We start from the raw sequence: 7,321 nt of genomic DNA, 5'->3' as shown, positions 1-7,321 counted from the left end.
ATAGCGGGGCCGGGGACATGTGCCGCCGGGGAGAGCCAATGGGGCTCCCGCCGCGCCCCGGCCCCTTCCCCGCCGAGCCCCCGCCCGCAGAGTCCCGCCCGCGGCGGCGGCGGCAAGAGCGGGCACGCAGTGCTGCCCTTCCTCCTCCTCCTCCTCCTCCTCCTGCAGCCGCACACACACACGCACACACACACACACAGACACACTCACGCACAAGCACGCACCTCCCTGCCCGCGCACCCGCAGCCCCCGGGCACAGGGCCGCAGGCACTGCTGGGGACGTCTCAGCCTTCGCGCTTCTTTAGATAAAGAAGAAAAATCCACCCGGCGCCTCCCGCTGCAAATGGATCCAAAAGTGGCCGCCGGGATTTGGGCTGCAAGGAGGCTTTGGAATTCTGGGGCGCTGGATCCTAAACTGCACCATTTGTTACAAATCATAGTAATGGTGGTGTTATTTTTATGGATGTTTCAGGTAGTTCTGAGCATGGGGCATGGAGACAGAGCAATAAATCATAGACTTCCCGAGTTGGAAGAGACCCATTACAATCCAGTTACAATTTTGGCCACCCAAAAATCAGCCCATAAAGACTCAGCATTCCAAAACTGCTTATTGGGCCTTCCCATCAAGCCCCCAGATCCCCTTGGCATATCACATCATACCACACTACAGCAGTGTGGGGCTCACTGAAGATCCAGCATACCTGTTACCCACACGCAGCAATAGGCAGCAAACACAGTTTATCTAAACACAGAATTTACACGTATGCTTATCACAGAATCATAGAATCACAGAATACCCTAAGTTGAAAGGGACCATTGAGTTCAACTCCTGGCTCCACAAGGACCACCCAAAATTCAAACTGTGATTGTAGTACATAAGAAGAAAACAAAGCATTCATGCAACCTCATGCTTTAGCACAGGGAAAATGCAGATTTGATCTTAGTGCATCTGCAGTTCCCTAATTCCCACTTCTGACAGGAAAGCACTGCAGTTGCCGTTGCTGCAAACTGACACCATAATGTAACATCCATGAAGTTACTGGCCCTGTAAGGCCAATCTTCTGTTAGATTCCATCAGTGCACTGGGAGACCTACTGTCATATTTTGTGAGAATGCTTCTATTTCTGAGTCACAACAGAAATCCTGATTCCAATGTGTCCCAAAGAGAGATTTCCAGAAGCAGGACTATGCCAGTCATTGTTCCTTTAACCTTGCACCCAAATGGATGAAACTCAGAGCCACCACCTCCTGATCAGCAAACTAAAATCTGAATCTGTGCCCAGTACCTGTGAGGGTTTGGTGGAGTAGTGGTGGCTCCATGTTAGTACTTTTTCAGAAGAGTTTGAGACTGAGGTGTCAAAAGTGGGTAAGACAATGAAGTGTCTGTGCTTGTTCCAGAGATGGTGCTGTGAATTCAGGTGTTTGGTGCTTCCATTTGTACATAGCAGTGATGCAGTGCAGCAGAGCTAAACGAATCAGTTTAAAGGTTTAATACCTTCTAGAAAAGGTCAGATTTATCACACACTACACAATCAGCTCCTTTTTCAGCTGGGAAATTTTAAGCCCTTCTATTTAACTAACCTTCCCTACTGAGCTGCCTTTAATTACCTTCAGCCTCTCTGGCAAGATGTTTTCTTTTAATATGCAAACAATGCTGTAGCGTCTGTCATAAGGTAGCAACCCACATTGCTTTTTCATCATTAAGCAGCTACACTGAAACACAAGACTTTCAGCTTCCTTCCACTTTTGTCTTTGTGGGGTTTTTTGGTTGGTTGGCTGTGTGGTTGGTTGCTTTCCGTCTTGTGCAAGAGTCATCAGGGTAAATTTTAAATTAGGCTGATGTTCACTAATTCATGTTAGCAGAAGCAAAATTCTGTCTGTCGTGCAGTTCCTTTCAGAAAGGATGAATTAATCATCTTTCACTTAGGACTTAGGAAATATTCAGTCTTGTAAAACAGGGATGATTTCTAGAAATAGAAATCTTGGCTTTCATTCACCTTTGCTAGCAAAGAATTCTCGATTCACATTTCTGCAGCACTGCCTGCAGATGGCTTATGATATGCAAACATACAGGTGTAAGTGCTGCTAATGCAACAGAAGATGTAAAATCCACTATTTCCATCTAGTGGTGAGACAGTATTCCTGGATCTGAAGCATATGGAGATCACCTATCTACCTGTATGGAAGGCTCCTGTATTTTCAGTCCTCCCACAAGTCATTTGTTTTGATTTACTCTCCTTACAAAATGCTCAGGTCTAGGCCTGTAAGTTCATATGCGGCATCAACAAGAAGAGAGAGTCTTATCTCCCTTTTCAGAAAAGTAGACTGTTAGGATTCAGTGACAATCTCTTTCAGTTCTTACCAAAATCAAGTGTTCTGCAAGTTAGTCCAGTGATGTAGATTACTGACTGTGATACTGTCAGTGCCACATCTCAAAAATTCTTTGAAACAGAAGAGTGCTGAAATTTGTGGTATCTCAAGTAAATAAATTAAGTAGAAGGACCAGAGATGTGTCCTTTTGGGTAAGGTACAAGTGGAACAGACTACCAAATATACTATATTTTTTTACTATTTACAACATTTACAGTATTATATGTATGTTGGCCAAATATTTCAAAGGTGATGGAAAGCAGCTCCTTATTTTGAGAGCCAAAATGAAATGGTTGAATATTCAGAGATGCTTGGGTCTCGGCCATCTGTCTCTGTAAATCCCAAAGCTCTATAAATCCTGCCTGGTTTAATGCTAAGATCATGATCAGGTGTGTTTTGATGTAATACTCTCTTCTCTCTGCATCTACTCAAACAGAAGCAGCAAAGGTATATGTTCACAACCAAAAGTGTTCAATTCCTGTGCCACATATTACTATTCCAGTGCTTACAGCTAAAGTTCTCTGAAAGCAGTTGTGCTCTTCTTCTATGTTAAACTATATACATCATCCGAGAAAAAGAGAATCAAAGTAACACTGAGAAGTGTAAAATTTTCCATGAATACTAGTGGCACGGAAGGCACGTAGCCAGAGTCAGAAGCAACCACAGTTTGGGCAGTTTGGGTCTGCCAGAGAGGATGTTTTTCCGAGGTAGTCAAGCCCTTACATCGTATAGGAGGGGAGGATATTACAGTTCTTATTACCAATTGTGAAGGAAAGGGCCAAGGGAAGAGTGCAGAGAGACCTTCGTCCTACTCCTTTGGGCACCGTGCAGCAATGCTTCATCTGACATGAAGGCAGGAAGCTGTGGCTGGCACGGTCTGAGGTTTCTCTTCACGTAGCCATTACTTTGGCTATTGCATGTATGCCAAGCCATATTATGACTCCGAAAGTCATAATACCTGCTGCTTGGGCAGGGCAGAGCACCACCTCTCTCATCTGCAACACATCACCGGTGAGGTTGCATAGGAGGTGCAACTTTTTCCCTAGACTTTTTCTCATTAAAATACCCTTATGTTTAACCTGGAAGGAACCCAATCTGATAGCACTGAGCTTTGCCAGATTGTGTAGAAGGGATCTTGCTTCCCTTCCAGTGTACAGACATTTTACATATATATAAGCACCTTCCTATAGGTATCTTCTTCTAGACAAGTCTACCCCTTAAGAAAGTCTTAAAAGATTGCCAGCACAGTCCAAATTTTACTCTTCATCCTACAGTTAGCTGTGAAAAAAAAAATTAAACCACTGCATGAATAATAGTTACTCACCCCCAAGGCATGGATGAGAGAAATTGCATAGGTGGCACAGCTTTATTTCTGCTTCCTTGTTGTACAAGCGTGGTTTTCCCTTCCCAGCCATGTCATCAGGGGTAGACATGATGAAACGCATGCTGCAGTTGCATAGCTGGCATAGGTGAGCTTTCCCCCAGTCAGAAGCTTGGGCAACACTCGGCCAGGGATTATGAAGCAACACATGAACCTACATGTTTTCATCTGTATGTGAATACAATCAAGATCTTCTAGTATAGGCATTGCATCACCTTTAAGCTAAATGAGCCGGACATAGCCTGTGTTTTATCAATGGGCTTTGTGCAATCCATCCCAGTTCCACGTCAAAACAAAACCATTTACTTGCCAACACAGCTTCATCTAAGGGGTGCGGGCCTGCAGATTCCTTGCCTTGGATGTGGCCGTGGCTCTCAGTGGCCACTGTTGGGGGTGGGCTGTCTCACACATATCTGTCTTCTGTGCCAAGCCAATGGGAGCTCCGATGGCTGCTGATGCTGCAGGGTATTACTGTAATGCAATTAGCACGCTGTCAGCATCAGCATCAGCGTGTGGTCTGCAGACAGTCATCAGCATGCTCAAAGCAAACTTAAAGAGAAACACAACAGTGGTAAAGTTTGGTGCTGTGATGGCTCATCTCTGGTACCCTGCTTAAGTGACAGAAGAGAGAGCACCAGGACCTGAAGTGACCAGCAAGATCAACTTCTGGCTTCATTCATTCTCCTTATTTCAGACCTGATTCCAGTTCCAGTTCACCTCGTGGTGACTCCAGAATCAGAGCCTGCATCTGCATGCGAAAGCTTTGAAAAATCCTCTTTGTTCAGTAGCAGGATGTACCCTGAAGGGCAAATATCCACACATTCATACAAATAGTTCTCTTCAGAATTTCATAATTAGCATAGTCATTACAATACTGAAAAAGATTAGGATGATTACAAATTGCCTATGGCTGTCCATTGTCCATAGGTTGAGCACTGAAAGGGGCATGGGTGTAAGATGCCCAGGGCACCAGTTGTGAGGGCTAACATTTGCCAGAATGAAGAAGCAAGTCTCATAGCTGTGCCCAGTGGGCAGGGATGGGCTCCTGGGGGGTAATTCCAGCAGCAGGTTCAGGAAGGATTTTCTCTTTCACTGACTGCAGAAGGAACTTAGGAAAAACATTTGGAAGCAAACACTATTTTTTACTACTGTCCTGCTCCAACTGCCAACACGCTAAGTTTGCCAAGTGTGTTAACTATGTGCCTTGTATCTAACAGATATAAGAAAATCCTTGCCTCTCAAGCAACTGTGCAGAATAGGCAGGTGTTTTCTAGTTTGCTCTTCTAGGACTGAAAATCCTCATTGTATTTGAGTTTACATCCTCAATTCCTTCTCAAGACGTAATCTTACGTATCTAGACCAGAGAAAATCGATAGGAGGTGAGAAACGTAATTGTCTCTTCCTGATTTTCTTTCCTACGCTTCTGCCATTAGATAGCTTCTGGTACTGTTTCTGTACTTTTTCTTGTATGCGCATACAGAGAAGTCTCACTTGGGGCTGAGCTGTATGAAGGAAGAAGTAACCATACAATTCATAAATCTGCCATTTCCAGAAGGTACCTTGGGATACATTCAAGAAGAGGAGTTTGAAGAGAAGTTCTCTTAAGTCCCATATACAAAAAAAGACTTAAAAAAAAAAAAAAAAAACAGATGAAAATAATTGTTGTTCCTTTTATTTCTGCAAGTGATTTCAACCCCACAGATTTACTAGTAATGAGAAGGCAGTTTAAGGAAGAACTGTGTCTGAGATGACAAATTTGCTGGCTTTGCATGCTGACCACACTATTTTTACAGACAAGCTGTTTCACTCCCTGCTGGAAAAGAGCATAGGGGTCAGAAGAAACAGAGAAGTAGTAACGGGGTGAGGAAGGAACATGCTGCTTTGCCTCCTGCCTGCCCTCTGATCGTTCTGTAGGGATTGTCAGTCTGAGGCATGAAAGCTTATCCACCAAGGACTCGTCTTTCCCAGGCTTTGCTCCTACTGACCAAGCATTCCCTTCACAAACAAGTCTGCCAGCCCACTTTTCTAGCTGTTTTGCTCTAAAAGAAATCTCTTTTCATATGTAAGCATGTCCAGCTCCCCTCTCCCAGGGAAGCCCAATGCAGTCACCTTCATTGAAATGCCAGCTTGCAACGCTGCCAGTAAATAACAGTGTTTAAAGCTGCACAGAGTCTCTGAGTTCATGTTAACTCTGCTTTCAAATACCACTGAAACTTAAAACAAGAAAACATGATCAAAACAGGTAACATGGGAGCCTTTTTGTCTTCACACTCCCTAACTCTGGACACAGCCTTAATTTTGTAAAATCTTGAGATGACCAGCTCAATGTAAAGGTGACACTCTTAGAGAACAGAGAACAAAACAGCCCAGTCAAGTTTCAACATCTCTGAGCATACAGAGTGAAGCTGGGGGGAAAAAAAGAGAACAAGCAGCAGTCTAGCAGGAGCAAAGCTTCTCTGAGAGTGGTCAGGTGTTGGAACGGGCTGCCCAGGGAGGTGGTGGAGTCACCATCCCTGGAGATGTGCAAGAAATGTTTAGATGTTATACTGAGGAACATGGTTTAGTGGGAAATATTGCTGATTGGTGGACGGTTGGACTTAAGAGGTCTTTTCCAACCTTGGTGATTCTATGATTCTATTCTGTGATTCTATGAAGCTACTGCAGGTTCCTAGCAGATAGTAAGGAAGGCTCAGAGATGACTAACTCAGGCCTCCCAGAGGGAAAAGACAAGAGCAGGTGAGATCAAATAGTACGGGAAGGAAAGAGATTCTTAAGTCAGAAGGAGAAGCTGCTGTTATCTAAACAGCATGTTCATGTGTTTTAGTACTATTTTCTCTATACATTGAAGGTATTTGTATGACAAACAGGTCTGAAATTATTCTAATAATTGTTTTAAATCTCCAGGTATTAAAGGTCTAGACATTTTGATGTCATCACCTGCTACCAGACATCCTGCTCATCCTATATGGTGTGGTGTTTCTATTTAGTTAATCCTAGCATCTTAAGGACCTACTCAAATTCTTTTTATGTTTAGGCAAGTGGCTACATTTTTGCTGAGGAATTATTATCAAGATTCGTGGGTCATGGAATAACAACATGCTAAGTTGCTCACCCAACCCTTCTTTGTTTGGTATGATCAATCTTAATACCTTCTGTATCCACAACGCCTAGAGCACACCTGCCAATGAAACATCAGAGCAGCAGGTCACTGGGCACAGGATTCAGCTGCACAGGAGCAGAATCTGATACTGTATGAAGAGCTTATGGTAAAATTATCTAAATGCTTAAAGAATAAATTCATTAAAGATTATCTTTAACATACTTGAAAATTCCATTTGTACCCTTATCTACATGGTACAGGGAAAGGAATTTTCTACATATTAACATAATCATCATCAGAGGAGCACTCCCTTGCCCAGAGTGCTCATTTTTATCACTTCAATATCTTGCAGTCTTGAGAATGTACATTTTTAGCTTTTTCTCTATCCTGTACATTTTTACATTACATATTTCAATTATAGAGAATTATATTTTTAAGCATAAAATATACCATACTTGGTAATTATCATT

This window comes from Phasianus colchicus, chromosome 3 (genome assembly GCF_987193195.1).
Source record: "Phasianus colchicus chromosome 3, bPhaCol1.hap1.1, whole genome shotgun sequence".
Lineage (NCBI taxonomy): Eukaryota > Metazoa > Chordata > Aves > Galliformes > Phasianidae > Phasianus > Phasianus colchicus.
Note: the sequence above shows the minus strand (reverse complement) of the source record.